This window comes from Rattus norvegicus, chromosome 6 (genome assembly GCF_021556685.1).
Source record: "Rattus norvegicus strain SHRSP/BbbUtx chromosome 6, alternate assembly SHRSP_T2T, whole genome shotgun sequence".
NCBI lineage: Eukaryota > Metazoa > Chordata > Mammalia > Rodentia > Muridae > Rattus > Rattus norvegicus.
Window position 1 is genome coordinate 80653655 of NC_141539.1, and position 24679 is coordinate 80678333.

The 24679-nt window shown below is 41.2% G+C and overlaps 1 protein-coding gene and 1 long non-coding RNA gene across 6 annotated transcripts in view; one reads left to right on the plus strand and one right to left on the minus strand.

Annotated features, from left to right (window-relative positions):
- Positions 1 to 24679, minus strand: part of Slc25a21 (solute carrier family 25 member 21) — a 505498-nt gene that overhangs the window by 106385 nt on the left and 374434 nt on the right.
- On the plus strand, positions 9682 to 23662 carry LOC108351240 (uncharacterized). Of its 5 annotated transcripts, none has more exons than XR_015623050.1 (4): positions 9682 to 10398; positions 16741 to 17099; positions 19396 to 19475; positions 23347 to 23662. It is a non-coding gene; the product is annotated as an uncharacterized LOC108351240 (long non-coding RNA). The 5 variants fall into 5 exon arrangements; XR_015623052.1 differs by having other exon boundaries at positions 9924 to 10205; XR_015623051.1 differs by lacking the exon at positions 19396 to 19475.

The window sequence follows — 24679 nt, forward strand, 5'->3', positions numbered from 1 at the left end:
CTTCCACTATTAGTAAAGATTTGACTCAGATGACCCTCTTACCACTGGGAATTGCTTAAAGGTAAACATTGCCAGATTTACATTCTACCCTGCTATTCCTCCTAAGGAAAATTATGGACTCTCTCAACACACACACACACACACACACACACACACACACACACACACACACACACCCCTCTAAAGAGGTCTGTGAATTCTAAAGGTACATTTCTAGAACACTTGTCTTGACACTGTGTCACTAAGACTGTATACCTCACCCCTGCTCACTATAACTGCAGAGCTGGTCTATGTCTTAAGGTTGATGAGGACAAAATCATTCAACAAATCTCAGTTCTGGTTGAGGCATGATCTGGACTTGCTGGTATAGAAGAAATTGGAGAGGAGGGGAAAGAATATTGAAAGCAGAAAGACATGAGTGAAGACATGGTGACAGAGGTGTAATGCCATTGAAGATGTGTGTGTGTGTGTGTGTGTGTGTGTGTGTGCATTTTAAATCCCAGCACTGAGGAGGCAGAGGCAGGCAGACTTTTGGGAGTTTCAGGCCAGCTGGCTCTGTAGAGCAAGTTCTGGAACAGCCAGGGCAACACAGAGAAACCCTGTCCTGAAAACAAAATAAAACAAAACCAAATAAACAAAAAATATGGGACAGTATAAAAGAATTAATAATGATGATTGATGTTCTGTCATGTGAACCCAGGAAGGATGGAGGGCAAAGGAGATGAATAAGAAGATGGTTGACGTTCAGGGTGAAGAAGGAGGAGACAGAAGATGGAGTGCGAGGCAGGAAGAAACAAGAAGGAAGAAGGAAAGAAGAAGGAAAAAGAAGGAGGAGGAAAAGGAGAAAAGGGATAGAATAAGGGCAGGAGGGGACAGGAGGAGGAGAGGGGGAGAAGCGGGAGGGAAGAAGGGAATCATATCACCAGCAATGGCTGGCTAAATGGCTGAGGTAGCAGTAAGAATGAAAAGTCAGAGGAACTGGAATAAAATGTCTGAAAAGAAGAAAGGCAATTTGGTGATGGGGGAACTAAGTGGTTACCACTGGAAAGAGCCTAGGAGATGGGAAGACCAAGGGTCCAGGAGCAAAACCATTGGTGGAGCCCTCTTTACCAGGACGGTATATTGGGCACACCACAGTTGATACCTTAACCATGTTATATACTAAACGATAATCCAACATATACTTCTAGATGCTTCCTATAAGATTTGCAATTCCACCAAATTCCAAAAGGTGAAGAAAGTATACAAGTGATGAATCCAGAATATGAACCAAAATGTTCATATTGGAAAGATCACAGGAAACAGCAGAATATCTACTGTGAATGCAACAGTACCTAACTGTTAGCCACGTTTGGGTTTTATTCACTAAGGGTTTCCAACAAAAGCAACACCAAGAATGCATTTGTTGGTTTTGCAAGGCTCTGCTTCATTATCTCGTGAACTCATAGCCTAGGTTTCTGGTTTCAGCACCATTTAAAGGTGGGCATTTGCATCTAAATGTATTTCCATGGAAATGGTGCATAGAGGACCAAATGGAGCTTGGAGACAACAGTGGCAGAAGTTGAAGGACTCAGTAACTTTTTTGACAGTGGGATAAGGTAAAGTATTTTAGTGTCTGAAACATTATTCATTTCGCCCATTCAAGTTTAAGCTAAATTAGTATCAGACTCAGATATAGGTTGTGAGTAATTGAGGTCATTGCTTCACTGTTGTACAAATCATTCAGAGAAAGAGAAAATTCAGGGAGACTGTGTTCAGAACATGCAGAGGGAGAGGTCTTACCCTCAGTCTCTTATATTGATTAGAATGGAGAGCCAAGAGTAAACACAACTAGCTCTAGACAGGGTGGGGGGTGGCAAGGTGAATGTTTCCTTCTGTTGTATTGAAGTATGATTAAAAAAATATATGCCTAAGGTATATTAGTATGATACTTAAAACATGTATATACTACATGCTACGTTTCAAGTGAAAACCCTCCCCCCCAACAGACTCCTGTACTAAAGCATCTATCATGAATGAATAGATGATGTTTTGGAAGATTCTAGAAACTTTAGATGGAGGGTAGCTGAAGGAAGTAGGTAACTGGGAAGATCTTTGGGAGGCCTCTTGTCCACATGGACTTCTTGTTTTCTCTCTGCTTCCTGTCTGAAGTGAGCTGAAGGAGTGCCTTTGCAACATGCTCCTGGTCCACCCCAACCACAGGGGAGAAGCAACCGCTGACATGACCCTCTGACACTCTGAATCTCATCTCATTTTTAAATGTTAGGTATTTCAGTATAGTGATATAACATAACCAATACACTGTGAAATAATTTCTATGATCAAGCTAATTCAAATATCTACCATCTCATATAGTTATCGTGTGTTTGTATGTATGATGAGCTACACTCTGTTCCCTTAGTAAATTCTAAGTGTTTAACATGTGATCATTAACTATAATTAAAATGCTGTGTGTAAGAATTTTTCTAGAACTTGATGATCTTACAACAGGAATTTAGTCCATTTGATCAATGTTTTCCCAGCTCCCCTACATGCCAGGATGCTGTATCCCTTGCTTTTTATGGACTTTTAATATGCCACGTGTAAGTAACTGTCTTGAATTGTATTTGTTTCTCTAAGCAAAATGTCACCTAGGTTCACCTACATTCTCACTGATCATAGGATTTTCTTCTTTTGTTTTTGGGACTTTTGTTTGTAAGGTTAGGTACTTTTATTAGTGCTGTGACTCATTTTTGGTGCTGCTGTTCCTGGCCTGGTGGTTCTGAGTTCTATAAGAAAGCAGCCTGAGCAAGCCATGAGGAGCAAGCCAATAAACAGCACCCCTCCATGGCCTCTGTGTCCACTCTTGTCTCCAAGTTCCTGCCCTGCTTGAGTTCCTGCCCTGATTTCCTTTGATGATGTATGTGGAAGTGTAAGTTGAATAAGCCCCTTCTTCCCTAAAAGTTTTTTGGTTATGGTGTTTCATCACAGCATTAGAAACCCTAAGACATGTACTATAGCCACTTGTTGCTTTATAGGTCTTTTAAAAATAATTATTTCAAATTATAATTGCCAGACACTACACTTCCACTTTTCTGGGATCAGTTATTGGAAAGTCACTGAGCTCACTAGCGGCATCGTGGTTCCTTGCTTTTCTTTCTTCTATTTTTAAAGAATCCATATTGTATTCTGTAGGTGAAAGAGCACTCGTTTCCTCCAGTTTTCACTGACCAGGTGTCTTGACTCTCTTGCCCTCATAGGGATCTACACTCTCTATGGTTGTACACACTGGATGTCTCTTGTTGCTCACTGTGGAGGATTCTTACGGTTGGAGGCCTTTCAGCTCTGCAAAGCCGTGCGAGGTAATGAAAATGATGTGCTAGAGTGGCCCTTCGAAACAACAGATTGTGTGCATCCGTCCAATCTTGTAGAGCTAAACTCTTCAGCCACGCTGGGGGAGAAAACCAATACTCACCGCCTATAGTTGTGGTGGGGATATACTTGTCTGAGGAACCAGCCACGATGGTGGGGAAGTGTAGCATATAAAGTGTTTGGGAAAACCAATGGGCCAGTTGTAGAGGTGTTGACAGGCCTGACATCCTCCCTAAGTGGTTCATGGGCACGCCTCCTGGTGGAGTCCTTTAAGTGGCCAATAGTAGCCATTTATTCAATTTTAAGCCTGTTTATTGTGAGTGCCAAGACTCTTTCCTGTCCCCATCCTTTCCTAGCCACTCAGACACATTGAGGTCATTATCTTGGGTGGGGCAAGGAGAGGTGGGTCTCCTGGATAGCAGCCTCCACAGTTTGAGAAGTTGATGCTTAGTTACTACACTCTTAGTTCCTCCTAGGGGGAACTGTGTGCTGAGAAGGGTCCATTTGGCACTTAACGTAGGCATGGTACTTTAAAGGGTGGGGGAGGAATAATGCACCTTAGGGGTGGGGGTGGGGGAAAGCAGATAGCGTAAAACTATTCTTCTTCCCCCTTTCAGCATGTTTAATTTTAGATCCTTACCCCAACAGCAGTGTGCCAGAACTTCTTCACAGTGAATAAATGCACTTGTCTGTGAGTGATTATCAAACCCAGTTCACCAGAGGGAAAACTTCTATCCTTATTCATATTATTCTTTCACAGTAAGTATGAATTAATGCAAATCCTATAATATATTCTCTCCTCAAGTGTCTTCAGTCAGGAAGACAGTCAGCAAGGCAGTCCAAAATTTATACTGATTTTCTAAGATAAACAATTCAAGAGCTCAGAGATTCACATGTTGTTTTGGTTAAAAGATTCCTCACAACCAACAATATGACTATCTAGATTATCAGACAGTTAACAATATTTAAAAACTTTTTGTTGATTTTTTTATGAATTTCACATCATGCACCCCAATCCGACTCACCCCAATTGGTTTGTATCTGACTACTGACTTTGAAACCTACCTCCAAAGGAAAAGAAAACAAGATATAACAATAATAATGATAATAATAATATAATAAATGTTGTGACAGAAGCTGAAGTGCATTACACAATATACCCTTTGTCCACATTTCTTTACTTGCAAATGTTCGTTGCAATGAGTCATTGGTCTGTTTCAAGGCTTCTGCTACACTATCAATATTTGCATCCTCATGGGGACTCATCTAGGATATCCTGCTGTTGCCCTGTGTTGTGGAGCATATCCAAAGCTTTTATGTGTTCCAGCAGATCATAGATGGGGTAGAGGGTGGGATGAACCAACTCAATACCATGGATCTAGACCTGGAAGGTAGTTGAGTTGGCCAACCTACCAGCTCTCCTGTGCTCCTACCACCACAGTGAGCTCTCCAGCACTGCTCATTGAATGCCACAGTTGGCGCGAGGCAGGGTCAGTTCCCTGCATTCATGTCCTCAGCAAGCTCACCTGTGCCTTGCCACCAGGGCCAGCTCTATCCAGCTGTCCAGGTGAGATGCAGGGCCCATTCTCCAGAGAGCTACAGCCAGTAAAGGGCAGGGATAGCGCTCCTGTTCTCATGACCTTGGGGCCAGCTCTCTTGCCTGCCACAGGTGTCAAGGTGGGAGAGCATCTCTCCTTTGCTCAAGCCACCCCTCAGCAGACTAGGTTTGGGGTCAGCTCCCAGCTCCTGCTTTCCCTATCCCCTGCCATCAGAAATCAGGGTCATCTCTACTGTGCTGCAAAGGTGAGGGCCAAGGCCAGCTCTCCCTAGTGTGGTGTCTGATGAGGGGTAGGGCCAGTTCAGCATAGTGCCTCAGATGGCAGTCCAGACCAGGGACATCTACATGGTCTTTGGTGGTAACACAGGCCTAGGACATCAACAGAGACTCCTGCTGTCATAAGACCACAGACACAGACATGGCCCCTGGCAGCAGCATGGGCCCAGATGTCCCCACATCCTCAGGAGGCAGTGTAGACCACTCAGATCAGCATGTGCCCTGTGGCAGTGTGGCCCCCAGATATCTACATGGTCTCAGGTAGCAAGCCATACCACAGACATCTGCCTGGCTTTTGGTGATAATTGGGCTACAGACAGACACAAACCCCAGTTACAACAGGACCACAGACTCAGACATGGCCCTTGGCAGCAGCTTGGGCCAGGACCTCACCTTGGTCTCCTCATATCTGCCTGTTCCTCATGGCTGTCAAGTCTCTAGTTCTTCCTTTCTCCACAGTGTGTGAACCCTTCAGCTTAGCTTTCCCTTCCAACTCTCCACCACACACTCCCATCATTCCCATCTCTCCACCAGCCCTTTGTCCCTTGTAGTGGCACCTGCAGCAAATGCTTAGGTGTCTTTCTCTGGCTGCTCTGGATTAAGGGACTGTGGTGGGTATTTGAGTGTCCTTTGGGCCACCCTGTGGGCGAGACCAAAGCGGGAACTTGGGAGTCTTTTTCACGTAACAGCGTTAAACACAGAGCCCAGGCACCAGCAGTGAGTTCCAAACAACAGATTAATGTCTCTATTGGGCAGTGGATTGTGGCATTTTTGAGCACAGAATTCCACAGACACATTTGATCTTCACTGACTCCTAGCACAAGAGACAATGTTTTAAATCGGGCTTGTTAAGCACGAAGTTTTAATAGTTTGTGATAGGAATGAATATACCCACGCAGCCGTGACCCTTGTCAATTTTATCCCCCAGCCTGCAGAAATTTGCAAGTTCATTTTTCTGTGACTTTGGCTCAGTGTTGGAGATGCCAGAACTCTCCTAAGAAGGACACTGTCCTTTCCACAGCAGACATCACCAATATCCCTTGTTTATTCAGGCTGTCCTCAAACCCAGAATCCTCTTGCTTTAGTGTTCTAACTGCACAGATTACTGTGCCCAGGGCCCTGAAGTCTTAAAGGTCAACCATAATCTTTTCAGTGAGAGAGGTGGACTGCAAAGGACTTCACAGAATTAGCATCCTCATGTATCCACAACAGGAAGCACAGCCACCATTCTAGTTCAGAGTGGCCTTACATGCTAAGGTGAATCAGATGATGTCTAGTAGCAAGGCAAGAGCGCATGGATACAGATGATAGTGATTTGGCTTCTCATTCTCTTTTCTCTATCAGAGGGAAGAAGAGGTGGGAACAGAAACATAGAGCGCTCAACACATGCATCTTATCATCTGTCATCTTATCCTACTAACGGGACCCCACTTTACAGATGACTCTTCTGGGAGAGAGAGGGAGAGGAGAGAGAGAGAGAGAGAGAGAGAGAGAGAGAGAGAGGTATGCCTTTAAAAATAAAGTAGTTATGTAATGTGAAAAGAAGTGTAACACTGAAATGGTGCCTAAGAAAATATTTTTAGATGCTCTATGAAATGCCCTATATTCTCACTATTCCTGACTCCCATATGAAATGATTGGTTAATGAATTATTTCAGTAATTCTTTGGCCTCAAGTGATAGTCAGGGGAAGGTTATCCAACAGAGTATCAGTGCATTTTTCTATTGTTTTGGAAAACAGAAGTTATCTCAAAAATGCCGTCAGTCCCTTTATAGGAACAAACCAGTGAAATTAATCTGTGACCTGACCATCCGTCTCTGGCATTAAGGTGAGCACTCACACGTTGGGCACAGTAAAACCCATACTCTTGGGCTGATTAACTTTTCCCCAGGGACTTCTGCTTCTGTTTGGGTTTTATATTTGACAACAATACACAGCCAAGCTAGGTTGCAGATATATTTGCAAGCAAGAAAACAAACAAACAAAAACGCATGTGGGATCATTACCGTGCACTGAATGGTCTGTTAACATTCCTCTGACAGTCACCCAGAGAGTGACTTGCGTGTGAAGGGAAAATGTATCTGGTTCTCTTTATCAGCTAAGAGGGATGGCAAGAGGATTATTGAAACAATGACCATAAAGCTGTTTGAGCTTCTTACCAAAAGGCACTGCTGGAATACAAATTGTCATTAGAGTTATCATTGTTACATGGTTTAGTACTACAATATGCAGGACGGGTTACATAGATGAGTGTGTCAGGATCCTGAATAGCTGAACCTCTACGTGAGTTGGTTGTCTTTGCATGCTAGGTGCTGTAGCAAAGCGTTCTTTTGATGAAAGCACATTCTGGGGGCCAAGCGGAGTTACCCTGCAAGAAGAATAATGGGTGTTGCAAGAACAGACATGTATAAGTAACACCTGTGGAAAACGGATTTCTGAGCTCTTGCTTCCACAATACATGTTTATATTATACAATCCTACTGCAGTGAGCTTGGGGCACTCTCACAAGCCTTTATTAATCTGCTGAATGTGAAGATTATGTGACCTGAGACCAGCTGGAAATAGATACTGAAATCTTGCTTTGATAAGTGAGGCGTTTTGGTAGAAAAAGAACATGGTGCCACTGGACATGATTTTCGGAGGATGGGTGTGGCCTTTCTTGTTAAGAGCCTAACCATGGGCTCCGTTCTTGGAAAGCACCCTGGTGAACAGGAGAGAGCATGGGCTCTGGAATCAGACATACCTGGGTTTATTTATTAGCTGTGGGACCTCGGGCACCTTGGTTTCCACCTATAAAATGGGGACAATAAAACCTACCTCAAAGGTTGTTGTGAAGAATGGGTAATGTAATGTGTGTAAAGGACCCAGCACCAGAATAGGTTCTCGTTAAACATTATTCCTGGTCCCTGCTGTTTGGCACGTTTCAGGCCTTACAGTGTTCTTCAAATACAATTGATTCACTGCCCTCCCCCCCCCCCCGCCTTTAAGCTTACTAAACACCCAACAAGCCAGAGGTAATGATCTTCATCAGAGGCATGTACTAAAAACATTCTGTAATATTTTTATTGTGAAAATATTACACAGGTCCACTCATAACAGCCTGTTAAAACAGATTCACATGAAATTAATCAAGCTTTATCACAAGGTCCATGCCAACTCATTAGTAATTTGTGTCTAAATTCCCAGCGACATCATTTTCAGGTCATCAGAAGCTTAATTTGTACAACAGTCACTTTTTAAAAGGACTTTTCCTGAGTCCTGAGATGAATCTGGCTCTCTCTTGCAGACAAGGTCCTGAACTATTCCTTCCATGGCATTTGATGCCCCTGAAGCTTTCAAACGCTTTTTAAAGGACAATCTAGAGATGGATGGGGAATATGCATAAAGATGGGGGTTGGGAATGTTGACAGACTTTGGCACATAGCCCTGCACCCCAGGTTCCAGCCTCCTTACAGGAAATGTCCCAGGCAATGCTGGGACCTTGGTAGAGGCCCACGGGCCTTCGCAGCAATTAGAGCTGATGGAAGGGAGGCCCCTCACCTCTTGGGCAATTATGAGCCTATGGTAGTAAAATAAACACACACACACAGCCACTGTCCTCCTTAAGATTTTTTCTTGATTGAGGGTTACAGAAGCAACACCAAGTGCCTTGAAAATGAAAGTCGCAGTGTTGGGGCAGAGCCCAGAACGGTGCTCTTTCGCATTTATTCAAGGCCCTGGAGGGGCTGTATTCACACATAATTTGAGGTACCTGCTTTGGGGTACTTGACTAGTTGGCAGGAGCAGTAGTTAAGGAAGAGAATGGGTGCTATTATAATAGTCAGTGAAATGGTCCTTGAGCTCCCCTCGGGATACCCTGAAAGGCAGTGGAAACTACGGTGGGCATTAGGAGCCAGATTTATCCACCTCCTGGCTGAATTCATTTATTTTCTCACCTCGGGATCTGTTACCATTGCTTTCCCCTTTAAGCACAATGAGATTTTAAAAAGAGAGCCACAAAAACAGTATGTGAAAATACAGTTGGTTTAATGAAAGTAAAGGTAAGGTCAGTTTTATAGAGAATTAATACTATTCCGAGCAATTGTTAAAAAACAACAGATGTCAACGTGGTGTACAAAATAGTGCTAAGTATAGCATCGTTTTCTGAAACCTACTGGATAGCAGTAAGAAGTCCTTAAAATTATTCTTTCCTCAGAAACATAACCAGCACCATAGGCGTAACTAAGACAGAGAATCACTTAAGGGTAGTGCTATTTTTAACATTGCCCTATCCTCTTCGATTTCCATACATGTGAGTGCAAAGGGTTTCAGGGAACAGTGTGTTGCAAGCAGGCCTGTTTTAATCAGAACGCTGTGCAGAGCTCAAACTGAGCTGTATGAAACCCTGCTGAAACACGCTGTAGACACTCCAACGGTAATTTGTTTGATGTGGACTCTGGGCAAACACAAACACTAACGGAAAGCACATTGCACTCTGTATTTTGAAATGAAAAGCCAAGCATTTCAGGAATACTTCGCGTTTACTTCTCAAGACACGGAAGAAGTAAAGCGGCTGCTCTTCTAAGCCTGGGCATATTTATAGCATTGCTCTATTTTCTTAAGGCATAACAGCGCCCATTCATCACTTGAGAGCAACAAAGCGGTAACCTGATAAATGACAAATACTAGGAGCTTAATGGCTGATGTCCATTACCGATGGGTCCCTCTCACTTGCTGGAGGAGCCGGCACTGAAGGATTAGTGAGCAGGCAGAGCACCTGAGAAAACTTGCTCTCCACAGTCTGTCATCAAGGGTCTGATGGAGGGCATTACCTGAAGCTCTTATCTAAAGCTGCAAACTGCTGCCACTGCCAAGAATTTTCAGCAAAGAGTGGCCTACAGCCCAGCAGGGAGAGGGGATGCTGACTCTCACCGCTCATCCCTCTTTGGCTCTCTGGAACCCAAGGACCAGGCTGCCTTGAATCACGGATAAGCACAACAGCCTCGCGCCTCCAATCTGCGCTGAAGACTTTAGTAAGACTGTAAAGTATTTAGCCTTTACCTTCCTCTTTTCACAGCTAACTGGGGAATACCCGTCTGTTTGATGTCCTGGTAGGGATGGGTTCTGTTGATACTGAAGAAAAGCTTTGGGGCTGCTCACCCCCTTCCTCTTCTGAGAGGACCTCATAGCCCAGGGAACTAAACTTGTCTTACTGGTTTGGTCCTTCAAGAAATGTAAGTCATGTTTTTTTCTCTAGTTATTCTGCTGACCTAGAGAATATCGCCTTTCCAACAGTTGGAGGGTGGGTGGTTAAGGCTTAGGGGACTTGTCAAATTAATAAATTCTAGGTGAAACTAAAAACTTTGGAGATATGTTTTTGCTCATTTTTATTGTCTTGACTAAATATCTACAGATTTCCCAGAAAAATAATTACTTATTTTTCTTGTTCATGGGTCTTATTTCAATGATATATTAATATTTACTGAATGTTAACATTGTCTACTTAATTTCATTTATGAGCTGATAAGTACAATACATATAAATATTAAATTTATAAGAGAAATAAAAACACTACTTTTATGGCAGAAATAAAAAAGCTTTAAAGGTAGCTGAATTACTTGGAGCTAATGTTAATAACCGACATTATTGTGACAATTTCTTATAAATGAAAGCAATTCAACGAGTAATCACTGAAGTTTCAAGTCGGCCACAGAAAATCTGGTTTTTCTTCAAATGTTTCATAGTTGTGATTTTTTTCTTTTTCTTTTCTTTCTTTCTTTCTTTCTTTCTTTCTTTTTTCTTTCTTTTTTTTTTCTGAGAGAACAAAAGCATATATCTTCAGGGGAAAACAGACATGGATCAAAGCAAGAAGGAGTCTGACACTTCTTTTCCAGAAAATCAATGGCAGTTAGACATATTTAAAGTAGCGATTATGGTTTCATTTTCATAGTCCTTTTTTGAAATTTCAGTCCTTTCAGCCTCCTGGGTGGACACCAGCAGCATCCACCATGTCCATTAACATTAACATCCACCACAAACACATCTGTACACAGGAGAGGAGGGGAAGAAAAATGCTTTAAAAAAAAACTTATAAAACGCGGAGAGAGGCAGGGGAAAAGGCTTTGCCTATGTAGAGTTTGTCCGCTCCTGCTTAGAGCACATTGAAAAGCACTTAAATGGTTGTAACTCAAACTAAATGGACAGCTGAAAGAATGGGGGATGCTCTGGGTAAAGTCTCTTTGTCGAAGTGTGAGGACACCTCTGTGTACAAGTTCATTTTGGGTGACAGACAGAATAGAAGGTATAACTTGCTCAAAGGAAACACTCAAACCAAATAGGTTATCAGCATCAAGGCTCAAACTTGTGCAAAAACCTCAGTGACTTTAGTCCAAGCTTTGAGGGTGGGTGCCTTATGTTCCGTTTAAATCTGTAAGTTTCCCACATTACCCCCCCCCCATGGCCTTCCAAGTGGCCATACATTTACTCCTGCCATGTCACACGTGGAATGGTGAGTTCATTCCATTTTAGCATGTAAGAAGGATCATGGATTTAGCATCACATGCACAGGGTCCTTTTGAACCAAAACTCATTTTGGACAGATAGGATGCGGTCTGCTCCGGTTGTAGTTAGATCATTTTTACAGTTTACTCGGTTATGGATCATGGAGAGATTTTGGTCTCCAAATAGCTTGTGACACGTTTGAGCCTAAATTAATCCTCTGTTAAAAAAAATCCACAGCTTCAAAATCTGGTTTAAGATGTCCATAGGCATGTGCTGATGACTACTCCGTGCTTCAAAAATTAAAACTGCAAAACAGGCAGAGCTGATCTAGTATAAAATCGCACACCTTTGTGCACAGAGAGATGTGAGCTCAGTCTCCTTGACATCCTCCAGTGCCAATGAAAATGCCAACTGTCATTTACTAGTAAAGTTTAAACCCAAATGCAGCAAGAAATAGCATCCAAGGAGCTCTTCTTACATTTTCTATCTTATCATTCGAGGTAAATCTCATGTAATTAGTGGGCCTAACAGAGAGCTAACCAGAATGGCTAAAATACAAGAACTGTAGTAAAATACAAGAACTATAGTGTATTTACAGCTGGGTTATTTTTTTCAGAATTAAATAAAAAACTTTTCAGAGTAAAATTATGCACTACTAGTTAATTAGGAACAAAATATACAACCCTTTCAAAGTAAATTACTCAGTTTAGGCAACACTTTATATAAACAGACACTGCTTTACCTTGGACTTCATATGGTTACATCACCCTTCTCAGGGAAGCAAGGAGCTCTTTATGGGAATAAGCTCACCTATCAGCTACTTACTTCCTCCATGTAAACGAAAACCCATCTTATCTGCTTTTAAAAGGAATGCATTCTTTGGAAAGCCTCAGTGAAAGCTTGTTTTAGCTATTAGTATTTACTCACAAAAATCTCATAATAGTTCTGAGCTCAACTGGCAGCCATTTTAAACATAAAACTGTGTGTGTGTTTGTGTGTGTGTGTGTGTGTGTGTGTGTTGTGTGTGTGTGAGTGTGTGTGTTGACAATCACATTTTAAACTGATTCTTTCCAGATGAAAAGATACTTTTTCAAACAATGTAATAAAAATGTAAACTCAGCTGTTTCACAGACATAAAAGTGATTTATATCACATGCACTGCGCTCACAGAGCTTTTCTCCACACACAATGCAAGTTTTATTTTAGGGAAAAGTTAATAATTAACAGCTAGGGAAATCCCACAATGCAAAGAAGCCAGCTATAGGGGATTAGCCACCCCCTTTGCTTTCCCACAAAACATTGGCCAATAAACCTGGCAAGAAAACTATGGCATATTTGAAAACTAAAAAGAGTCACCATGGGATGGCCCTTACCTTTTGTGGGGGTGGGGTAGAGAAGGGATTGGAAGGAGACATCGGAGGCCTGAGGGAGCTGCAGTCTGTCTTGGTGTGAGAGCTCATTCACAGTCTTCAACTTGTGAAAACTCATTGAACTGCACACCCCTGTTTTATGCTATGCTTTAATCAAAAGTCCTAAAAGGCAATTACATTTTGTCTATTTTTTTGCAACAGAATAAAAGTCTTTTAATGTAACTAGATAAGTGTTCTCTCTCTCTCTCTCTCTCTCTCTCTCTCTCTCTCTCTCTCTCTCTCTCCTCTGTTATATTTTGGCCATCAACAGACCTCTCAAAAGCATATGGCTGAAGAACTTACAATTTTGTCAGTAGCATTCTAGTCCTGAGAAGGACAGAGTAGGGTAATAGTCTACACTCTAGAAGACAGACCTGGAAGGAAGGGAAGTCACATGTAATGAAATCTCTACCCAAACATGATCCCATCGAGGGAGACTCTAAGAGGCCAGGAAAGCCATGTTTCTAGCAGCATTTTTCTGATGGCCGAGAACCTGAATTCTGCACACCCAGTGCCTACTGTTTCCTGTTAAGGGGAGGCAGACCACATCGAAACCCACTATCACGAGCCACAGCACACCTCTCCCCTGTCAAACTGCTGGACAAGTATTAAATAAATAGAAAAATCAGTTTGTAGTCAGTCAATGTGCTAATAAACCGTGAAATGTCCAATCTGTCAAAAATGATGGTGGCACGGAACGCCATTCAACGAGCAGCTCCCTGGAAGTCCCTGGCATGAAGTGGCAACGTACACACACTTAAAACTTCACTTCCACATTTCTTCCATGGATTTTTGGTCTTTAAAACTCTAGCGTTTAACTCATCAGTTCAAAGTGCCCACTGCTGCTTTTCTGCGTCCTTTCTTCCTCACTAAAATGCGTCTTCCCGCTCCGCACACCACCACAAGGCTTGCCTTCCTCTAGGCCCCTCACGTTCTAAAATGATGACATAATTGCCCATTACTTCTGTCCTTCTGATCTAAGGAAATCAAAAATATTAACTTCGGTGCAGTGAGATGACTCAGCATGGAAAGGTGCTTGCAACAGATTCCTGTACAACAAGAAATCTCTAAGTCAGCTATTGGTTGAAAGAAAAGAAAGGTAGGATGTATGTAGGAGGGAAAAGAAGACACAGATGGGCAAGCGCTTTTGTTTTTGGAAATGTCTCTAAGCAGAAAATATAAACAGAATACACAGAGGGTTCACAGGCCTGCATAGTAAGGAAGTACGATTTAGGAAGCGAAGCACTCTGCTGCCTCAGTGAGGAATGGAAGCTTCCCATAATCCTTCGCTCATATACCCCTCCCCCAAGTACCCCCTCCTCCTCCCCAGCGTGAAGAGCGTGGTAGTCTCATGCACTGTGTGTTATCTGCAGTTAGGAGTCCAGAAAGACAAGCCTAAGTGGATGATGAGCCCCACGTTAATGGAGCAAATGTTCTAAAGTTACTTGTGTACATCCCCAGGGTCAAATTCAATCCTCAGAAATCCACGTGCAGTTTCCATGGAAACACGTATAAACACCATGCAAGGGGAGAATAGCTGCAGACAGTCTTGTCCTCTGTATTGACACATGGCCTTTATTCCTTTCTGGCTTTATCTTTCGAATGGCAAGTTTTGGCTTGGCTCTATGTATACAGTAGAGTTTCATCCACTCACACATGCCTTTAAGAGACACAGAGTCAAAGTGTTCATTGTGACGATCAGTAAAGATGTCGAAAAAACTTCTGGCAAGAAGCAGCAAAGGAAAGAAGGTTGTGAGACACATTTAACCTATTGAGTAATGAAAAGGAAACAGACTTAAAAATAGAATATGATATAAACTCAAAAGCTCCAAGGAAAGTAAGTGGTTAATAGGGAAGAAGTACTCAATTGGTAAAGAATAAAATGTGTGTGTGTGTGTGTGTGTGTGTGTGTGTGTGTGTGAAGTCTATGAGGTACACTGTGGACAATGACCACATACAGTCAAGAACATGTGCATGGAACATTAACAGAGGAGTAGAAATAAGTAATACAGCATTTGCTAGTTAGCAAGTTCAGTTTTTCATTTCTCTGCAAGGGTACTTTTATTTCCTTAAAACAATAAAAGAGAAAAATTACTTCTCATTTTATAATAACTTTTAATAAGTCAATTTCTGTAAGTCTTAATTAGCATTCAACCCTATTATGTCATATGCTTTCCCCAGATTAAAACAAGATTAGAAAATATAATTATGCAATGAGTCAAAAATTTAGCTGCAAAGTTGTTACTGACAGTGTTATAAAGACTCTAGAAAAAAAATGAGAGTCATGCCTAAGGAATAAAAACTAAAATTAAAAGTTGGCTCTGTTAGTCACTCAGTACATATGTGAAACTGACTGAAAATCAGCCATATACAATTATACATTCAAAGTTTACTTCAGTGTGCATTTCTGAATGCACTTCATTTGTTTTCGTCATGCACTCTGTCTTATTTTGTGCCACTTGGGAATCCTGGTGAAAATTTTCAGTTATTGTGACTCCGTCAACGATAGAGAAATGAGAAATGTTCTAGGTCACTCTAACAAGACTATATGATAATCTTAGAGATGCAGATTTTTAAAATAATTTTATATTGGTCTTTTTGTAATGGGGATTAGAAATCACCATATAGTTTTAAGTGCTGCCGAGAAGTATATGGCTTTAGCACAATTATAACCTTGTTCCTGAGATCATAAGGGTCCTAAACATAGTGATCCATACAGTCGGGTCAGTCTGTAGACCAACCTAAAATGAGTAGAACGTTGTCCAGGGCGCAGTCTTCTTACACTACTTGATTCAACTTCAAAACCAGCACCCTGAGGTAAGAGCACTGTATGCCTGTGCATGACAAATCTGAGAGCTTCACAGATTCTAACAAAGTTCTATGTATCCTACAGAAAGTGTAAAGTAAAATTGTGATCACTTGTACTTGAATATTTTTGTTTGGTTTTAAAGAAAGGGTGGATTTGTAACAAGTTCGGTAAAACCTCTAAGTTTCCTAATCACAGAAGCTCCAAGCTAAGGACATTTATTGCTGAAACTGGGACCAGTATGGATCTGAGATGGACGGTGGAACTCTGTGTCAAATCCTTGTGTCTTTCACTAAGTCCTACTAAGGACTATTAGTCCTTGTTGCCAGGATGACTTGCAGAAGGTGACAGTTTGTTCAGCTGACTGTCACCAACCCAAAGCAGGAACTGGGGATCAAGCCTTCAGAGGGGAACTGAAAACTACATCAGTACCTTGAGCTGTGTCTGAAAGCAAGAGGTGGTTCACACAGATGAGCTGGGGACAGGGGAGGTTCGAACTCAGCTGAAGCTACTTGCACTCTAAATGTTCACACTGTGGTAGTCGTAGGGAGTGTTGTAAATATGACATCTGCACGAGAGAGAAGGTGCAGTCCTCATGAAGAGACAGCAACATAGGCTTCTGAGTCAGCCAAGAATCAACAAACTGACTTCATGGGAACAAAAGAAAACCCCAGGTACTCCTAATTGCCGCCTAATTAGTAATTCCTTCCTGTCAAGGCAGTCGATTTGTTAAAATGTTATCACTACTGTGGCCTGAGGCAGAAAAGATTCAAGAATATGTTTCACCTACTAAAGAATGTACTACTTGTTCTACTTTGTAAATAAAAATTAGTATATAATTTTCCTCTTTTCTTTTTCAGGACCAAATCTAGAGTTAAACAGCATCACCACTGTAATACAGTTCAATCTACCAAATAATCTGCAGGATTCCATGTACAATCCAGACCTTCTGTCAGGCTCCAAGGACAGCAGCATTGGAGCGATGAAGTCCTGACCTGTGGATAGATCGCTATTCCCTTGCCATGAAGAGACACTCTGCTTTAGGGACTCACCTAGTACAAAAGGCCTCGGAAAGACACAATGCGGCTGTTGCAAGATCCTAACATATTTAGATTCTCCTCACTGGTTTGCATGTAGACACACAGCAACCTACCCACAGCCATGGGGACATTTAATTCCTGAGATGCAACTGAAGTACCTGAACCCTGAATGCTCACGTGTAAGTTTCGCCAGGGGGTAGACGGGAAAATGTTTCGGGCTCTTTCTTCAGCAGCCACACGGGGTCGGCTCTGCTGGGAAACCTGCTTTCTATTTCTAGCTCTACAGCCACTCCTGTGCGCCTGTTGTCTCATGTTTCTCTGCCGTACCTTATTTGACAGTAAGCAGCATCCGGAGAGGGCTTGAGGAAGGGGATGTGGCAAAGGGGGGAGTGATTGCTCGCCTGATTCTCACTAGGGTGTACTGGATGAATATATATTTTTCATTTTTTCTTTTAGAAGGAAAGAGAGTGTAAGGATAATTATAACAGTTCAAATGAAGGTAACCATCGCCGACATAACAATATAGTAATTAACCTTAGGATCTAATAGATCATTTCACACAGAAACCTTTCCACCTACAGGAAAACAGCAAAGCATCTAAAGTCAAATGGCTCATTAAAATTAAAACTGTACTCTAGTATTGATACTTGGCAGAAGACGAAACAGGATTCATATTTTTTCAACAGTCCTAAGTGAGTTTTAGAACAGCTTCAAATAATTCTGCTTTCTACTCCCTGCAATGAATAAGACATAAAAACAACAAGTCAAAACAACAATAGAGGGTCAAGGCTCTTATTATCCACAAGTGACATATGCCAGGAGCAGGGACAGCGTCTGATGACATCTTCCCTTTGCTTTCAGTGTTCTCGGGAACAGTGCCTGGACCATGGAGGCTGATAGCAACGAGTCTCTGAAATTCACATCTCTCTCTTTTTTACCTCATAATTTATTTGCGTCAAGACCCCTCTTGTAATGTAATTTGTGAAGCATAGCAGAAGAGAAAGGTAGTGGGTGCAAAGAAGGGAAGAGAATTAGGGAAATCAGCACAAAGCGGTTTTTTTATGTGGGAGATCACAAACCTTATTTGAGAAGTCTGAATAGTCTGAAAGGGTTTGTTCTGTTCAGTAGTCGTGCATAATCCTCAGCCCAAACATTTGCCCCAATAAACATTAGATTATTTTTATGTTCGCTATAAAGCTGTCAGTCCTCAATAAACAGATACACTCCTGGTGGCTTTCCCTTCGCTGTCAAAGCACTGTCAATATGAGTGCTGACTCTTAAGTTAAAGCAAACACAGGAAAAGAAACGTGGATGTGGAGTCACCCGGCAGAGTGTAATGGGCAGCTGTTGAAATTCTAAATAAATGGTGGTCTAGGTAGTAAGTGGTGATTACAAGTTCCATATCAAGCAATATAAGGTCGTCAGTGTGTTGTTAGCACCCTGGTGTTGCTGTGATGGGATGCTATAACCTGCCCTGTTCAGGTAAGCCAGACCCTGATTTTAGTTTCTCTCAATTAAGTTTTATGTCTGATGTGTCCATTTGTTGAGGGAAGAGAGACAAGTTCAATGAGAGGAACACTTTGAAGATCTTTATTTCCCACGGGGGCAGTTTGTTTCTGTCTGGAAAGTCCCTTCCTAATTTTGCTGTCTTTTTTTTTCTTCCTCCCTACAATCCAGAATGGTCCTGACAGTGTGAAAGGATATAAGGTATTGGTTTGTGTTTTCCAAGGGCTGAAGCTCCCACCTTTGGAATGCCTTACAGAAAATTAACAGATTATTTTATTTCACGGAATTGAAACAGTTATTTTTGTTGAACCATCATTTTACTGCAGAGCCAGGCATTTCAAAGGCTAGTGTACTCTGTTTCTTGCGTGGGTGCACTGCCTCATAGAGGACAGAGTCTACATGGGAGGCTCCTTGCTATTTGATGGGTATTGTGAGACTGGTAAGGAAAGTTCTCACATGTAGAACAGCTGCCACTGTCTACTTTTACATAAAATTACACTGTTTGTCCTTTATCCCCTGTATCCTCATTCTCAGGATTTGTACTCATTAAATTGGATATTATACAGAAAAAATAATTAAGGGCGTCATAATAATGATTGTCCAAAATCACAAAAGAGCTGTTCACTGTTCATTTTAACCATTCCTATGAAATGAGTGGCTTGTTTTGAGAGAGATACAGAGACATAGACAGAGTCAGAGACAGACAGACAGACAGACACACGCACACACGCACACACACACACACACACACACACAGAGAGAGAGAGAGAGAGAGAGAGAGAGAGAGAGAGAGAGAGACTTACAAGATCCAAGATAAGATGAAAATAGGAGTTGGGTTACTTAGGAGTATAACCTGGGTGAATAAGGGGTTCAGAAAAAAAGAAAGCTGAAGGCAAAAATATTGAGAATCTTCGGGTTGGATGAATACCCCCTTTGTTCTTGTAACCACTGTATGGTTTTCCCTGCCAGGGCTGAAAGAAAGTGGATTTCCCCAAGGAATGTCCCATCCCTGGAGATGGCTGCCATCAAAAGCATCATGTTCTGAGAAGGTATAGGAAAGAGATTAAGCTCCTAAGACAGGTGACGGTGTAGAGGAAGGAGTGGGGACAGGGGTGGAGGAAAGGTAAAATGTCAGCCTTCTGAGATTGAGACCCACAAACATGAGAGGAGGAAATGAGAGTCTCAAGTTTAAGCCCATGGCTTGTATCTAGTGGCCCTGAGCAATGGAGGCTTTAAGGAGAAAGACAGGACACTCTGTTCAGCATGGTGGTGTTTTTCACGTGTCAGACATGCATAACCAAGCCCATGCCAAAATATATTCAGTAGTGTCCTTATCATGCTGAAGGGAGCAGTTAAAAAAATAAAGAAAGAAGGGAAGAAAGAAAAGAAAAGAAGAGAAGAGAAAAGAAAGAAAGGGAAATGGTCACATTGTAAGGTGTGGTAAATACTTTGGAAGATGTCACAGAGAAATTTGATTTCCCCAATTTCCACTTATTTTCTAAGCATGACAACCAACTATTTAGCTAAAAAATTATAGTTTACTTGCTTTTAAAAGCGTGTCTTTAAAAATAATACCACTAAATATCTGGACCCGAATCACCTGAGTTTAAATGCTGCAAACTAAGAGTAATTGCAAAAGTTACATAATGTTTTGACTTTGATTGACTCGAAAATCGAATGGAAAGAATTACAGTTCCTCACCAAGAAGGATGTCGCTATGACAACATGAATTGGTGTATACAAAGCACCTAGCAAGGTGCCTGGTACCTGGCAAGCTAGTAATACTGTTTTAGTATCTTGAAATTAGTATTTATAAAACATTATGATTTATCATAAAAGCATATGAATTATTATAACTCTTGTAACTGTATAATCAACTAAGTGAAGTGCTGCTTAGCTGCTACCATATACTATATGTTGTCTGCTATTCCTATATACAGTGTCTTGTCTGATATTCAAGATCCTAATGATTAGCAAACCGAATGTTAATATACCATGCTACATGAACATTTGCTGATTGAATTTCTATGGGAAACTTCTTTGTTTTGATCTATTTATTTACAGTTTTTGAATCTCTGTTGAAAATTCATAACTCCCCATGTTCTTGAAAATATGTATTATAATTTTTTAAAAAAAAGTATTAGTTACACATAGGATTATGTGATCTGGTCATTCCACTCACAGTTACAGTCCCCAAAGAACTGAAAGAGGTCTTGGCAGATTTCTATACCAATGATGTAACATTTATAATAGCTCAGAGGTGGAAACACACAAATGTACATTGTATATACATTGACACTGGGTATGAACGGGTAGAAAAAAGTGCAGCATCAACTTATGACAAGACTTAAAAAGGAGTGAAATTCTGACCCATGCTACAAGATAGACAAACACTGAAGCGCTTATGCTAAGAGACCATGAAAGGACAAACACTTTACAAAGTATAATAGTTATATTATGCAAACTATAAAGAAGACTCAAAGTAAAGTGGAGGCTGGAGGAGGGCTATGAGAAGGGATGGGACAAATGGGGAATTATTGATTAATGGGTACAGTTTCAGTCTGGCAAAATTCATGGGTCTAGAGGTAGGCAGCTTTACCATTGTGAAAATGCTTATTGCCACCAAGTTATATGTTTTAAAAATAACTAAAATGATAACTTTTCTGTCACATGTGGTTTACCACAATAAAAATGACATTAAGAAGTCCATGCCTGGGGCTGGGGACTTGTTTCGTTTCATAGTGTTCCTGCCGAACAAACAGGAGGATCTATGCTTAGCTCCCAGAACCTACACAAAAATGCCAGAAGTGGTGTGTGTTCTTGCAATCCCAGAGCAGGAGAGGCAGAAAGAGGAGGATCCCTGGGGCTCATTGGCCTGCCAGTCTACCCTACACGCAGTGTTCCGGAGCAGAGAGTGTGTCACTGGTTTCAAAACAAGGTGAACAAGTGCCCAATAACCGCAATCCAAGGTTATTATCTGTCTTCTACATATAATGTACTCACACATGCATCAGTATACATTACACACGCACACACACACACACACACACACACACACACACACACAGATCCTGACAGATGACTCCAAAATTTGAATATTCTATTGTCTACCTCTCATATTGATTATTTGACCTTTTTTCCCATTTATATTAAAAATAATCACACTCTCTGATGGTGGAAATGTCATAAAGAAAATGAGAGTGAGGACTGGAAAATATAAAGCAATAGAAAGGTACCATTGTGCACTTCACTTGGAGCTTCCTAGATTCCCTGTTGAGATCCACCACCATCACCTGCCAAAGTTAGATCCCATGAATTAAAAAAGCTGTGCACCCAAAACTGGCATTCATCTCCAAGTACCTGGACAACATTAAATAGTACTCTCTTTCTAAGATGGTTAAAAGTTGATATGGCAAATTATCATGGTTGTAATGACACCATGACAGTCATGGCAATGTCTTAATATTTGTTTAGATTTGATTCTATTTGCTATATGAATATGGCCAGACTATATATATACATATATATATATATGGTTATGAATATTTAACCTTATTTCCACTTTGAATGGTGACAGACAACATCAAAGAGGAATAACGAAAATGTGGCATTAATTTTCTCCCCCTTCTCCTTCTCCTTCTTCTTCTCCTTCTCCTTCTCCTTCTTTTCTTCTTCCTCTTCCTCTTCCTCCTCCTCCTCTGCCTCTTCTTCTTCTTTTTGGTTTTTTGTCTTGATTTGTTTTGTTTTTGAGAAAATGTTTTTCTATATAGATCTAGCTGTGTAGAACTCACTCTATAGACCAGGCTGGCCTATGCCTCCCAAGTGCTGGGATTCAAGGTGAATGGCATCTGTCTGGCATTGATTCTCAATGTATCACCATCAAAAGGCTATTTTATTTTTACAGCCCAAGAGGTCTTACTCTCTAAAAACACATAAATTAATTTATTATGCATATATGTGCATATGAAGGTCAGAGGATAACTTGTGGGAGTCAGTTGGTTCTCACCTTCTACTGTGGGCCTAAGGGACCAAAGTTAAGAGGTCAGGCATGGCAGCAAGAGCCTGATGTGAAGGGCCATCTCTCTAGTGCAGAGGTCCCACTCTTACATTTCAAAGTTAAGATGATGAGGACAACCATTCTACAAAACTTTAAGGGCAACACAGGGGCTGTCACCTTGATCAAGGTGAAATGAATGCTGTGTTCATGCTCTTGACAACTTAGGCAGTGTTGGTCTTCACTCCTCTAAACGTTTCCTACCTAAGCTAAACCTATGTCAGATTGTTCTCTATATTTTGAGGATTTATTAACACCATAAGTCCTCAGGTACCTCAGGTAGAAAAGGTCTCTTCTCTACCCCTTTCTTTTAAGGGAATAAGAGATATTTCATTTTTGAGCCGTATTTGAAAGACTATGCTCAAGAACACAGATTTAGTTTACCCAAATTCCATGTTCCAATGTGGAAACAGTTTCATAAAGTTTCATCAGTCATCAGAATATAGAAAGTCATAAATCAAAGTGGGTTTCTCTTTCAGTTCTGGTTTTAGTGTAGGCATAGCAGTGAACTCTACACTTCAGTGTTTATGCAGTATGATGTTTCACACAGTGACATTGTTTCTTCTAGATTCCTAACCAAGAAGATCCCCCCAGACAGAGCTCCAAGCTTGGTCCTTCCTGTGTCCTCCTCACTTAGATAAAGAATGTTGAGACTTTCAATTCCTTGATGGTAGATTTTATTCCCTTTTAAGAGTGAAAACTTCATAAAATAAATCCTTGGCAATCATAAACTATTCAGATTAAAATTTGAAGTCTCAAAAGGTTAATTGAAGCAGGATAGAAAGATAGGTATTGAAGGCGGATGGGGAAAAGGCACCTGCTGGCCGAGAATCACGAGCGTCTTTCCTCTTATCTTGTTTCCCTAGTGCCTGGTGTTCCATGCTCACTACCAGAGAGGAATAATGTAATCATCAGTTTCACCCAGCTGTGAGCCCTGCAAGCTACAACAATGGCTGATCTGAGAAGACATGAGCACTTGTGCAACAATGGCAAGAATGTGATTAATGTAACCAACTAGTCTCTAATTACATCTAAGGCCTGCCCACTCCATGAGATGGAACCTACCCCAGGCATTGGGAATGAGGTCAAGAACCTGTAGGTTGATTGGTAATAGCCCCTAAGGGAAGAACTAAATATTTTCTGCTAAATGGGTACACTATTAAAACAACTCCTAATAACTTATTACTATACCCACGCATGTATTATTATGCCTCTCAGCTCTTTTCGGAGAACCTTCTTTTAACAGATGGTGAGTAACCCAGAGACCCTCTACTAGTCATTGTGCAGAGGAAAAAAATGGAGTACTTAATCTGTTGGTGTATATCACACCTTTCTACCCCCTAAGGGTCAGGGATATTAGTAGGGGGGGGGCAGAAAGAGTGTTAAGAGCCAGAAATAATTTACTTTAAAAAGCAATGTTTTCTAGACAAAACAGGGCAGTTTATGGCATTTGTGACAGTATGCACATGATCTGTGCAAGTTCAAGCCACAACTCCCAACATGAATGGTGGGAGTCCGCATAGACTCCCACAGCTAGCTGAGGTACTATTGACATTTGATAGCTGCTAGGAGATATAGTGTCAGTTTTGTTTAAAGATATGACCCCTCGTAGATTGACCACACTGTAGGGCAGGCTCCACACCAAGAGTAACTGGACAACACAAATTAATCTTGATGGGTTAAAGAAAAACGAAGAAGAAAAAAACTCTTGAAGTTGGGTGGGTAGGAAGATGAGGTCAGAGAGGGTTGATGGGGGAGCTGGGGAGGAGATGAATACAATCAAAGTACAGTATATGAAATTCTTAAATAATCAATAAAAATGCCTTAATAAAGGAAATTAAAAAAACAAGGTTATGACGCATATTGACAGCCATAACAAAAGGCTTGACATTCTTGTTGGAAAACCTACAATCTGATATGCGTGTGTGTCACTTGGTGACATAACTTAACAACATCAAACAAGCTATAGAGGGTTCATAAACACATTGCTCAAGGCTTTTGATTTGTTTTTATATATTGCACCAGTAGAATAGTCTATGCAACAAACTTCTCCCAACATTTAACTGCAAAGCATTGCCATCATAATTTCTGTAGTTCAAGAGTCAAGAAGAAGGTTCACTAACTGTCTCTTATTCAGTGTCATCATAAGATGACACTCACATTGGTTGTAAACCAGATTATCTAAAGGATTCTGGAAGA